Source organism: Octopus bimaculoides, chromosome 9, assembly GCF_001194135.2.
Source record: "Octopus bimaculoides isolate UCB-OBI-ISO-001 chromosome 9, ASM119413v2, whole genome shotgun sequence".
Lineage (NCBI taxonomy): Eukaryota > Metazoa > Mollusca > Cephalopoda > Octopoda > Octopodidae > Octopus > Octopus bimaculoides.
Genome location: NC_068989.1, coordinates 9,612,668 through 9,614,077, shown reverse-complemented (window position 1 = coordinate 9,614,077; position 1,410 = coordinate 9,612,668).

Sequence of the window (1,410 nt, the reverse complement as noted above, 5' to 3'; positions counted from 1 at the left end):
ATATATATATATATATATATATATATATATATATATATATATATACATACATACATACATAAACACACACGCTCACTCATATAAATAACTTTGAAGATACACACACATTCTCACAATATCTATGTGTATGTATGTATGTACATATATCTGTGTCTCTGTGTATGTGTATGCATACATTTATATGAGAGTACGTATATATATGTATATTCCAAGAAGGTGGTGTTTGGAATAGCTAAAATGGAACTTTCCTGTTTTAGTGTGCCTTGTTTTGAGTTACTCTGCTATCCCACCTTCAAGCTCCTTAAGGCTGGATGTGGGGGTGATTAAGTAGGCCCACGCCCTCCTCTTTTCAAAAAGTGGCACTGACTCAATTCAACATATCTTTGCAGAGAAGCCATTGACTAAAACTGCTCAAAATTCAATTATTTTCTTTCTATTCTATTTTCCAAATATTCAGACAACAAATAAAAAAATAAAAAATAACATGGAATTGTAATTTATATTTTGTTCCAAAAAAAAAAAAGAAAAATTCCATCAGATTCAAAGAATATTCTATTCTCTTTTAGATAAAGAATATAGATTACATCCTAAAGTTCTCCTGTCCTTAACATATAAAAGACTGTAACTGATTTTTCATATTAATCATCTTTCAAATGACCAAAGTAAGATTTCCCCACAAACTCTTGGATTATATTTCCTTGGTCTGTCGGTTAGTATTCTTATTTTCTTCCCTTTCTTAAGCTATTGCTTTCTGATATAAGTCATGCCTTCTTTGATGATGAACCTTCCAATAAATTGCTGTTTTATACTTGTAAGGATACTTGTAATTTCTTTAAAATGTTCTTTTATGTTTTGTCAATGTTCCCCTTGGCTTGTCTCGTTCCTAAGGAATTTACAACCTAACATCTTCGTTTTTGAAGCTGTTCAATCTCATTTCCCTTTCATAAGGAAGTTTTGGTTATAATTACAATCACTACTCCTTTTTTCCTGGACCGTCACACGCAATTAATTGTACGATTAATTCCTTCGTAATTTAAATTAATCAGTCTTCAAAGTAAATCCAAAAATCAGATATAATATTCAGTAGTATGTGAAATCTTGAGAGAAAGTTTCAAAATAGTTTTGTCTTTATTTTATATTCTTTACATTAAATTTAATATAAACTGCTATATTTTATCTCATTCTAGTACAAATACATGTATAACTTTGGTTTTTTTACCTTCATATTTTTGATAAGTATTGCTAAATCATGTAAATTGATTTGATTCAGCAAATTTGCATCAGAAATATTATCAGCTACTGTTTAAACTTTAATATTTTCTATCTTCTCTTCAGATTTTGTTTTCTAAAACCAACCCTAAAAGTATATTAAAAATATTTTTTAATCAATTAGGCAATCTTAATTAATTT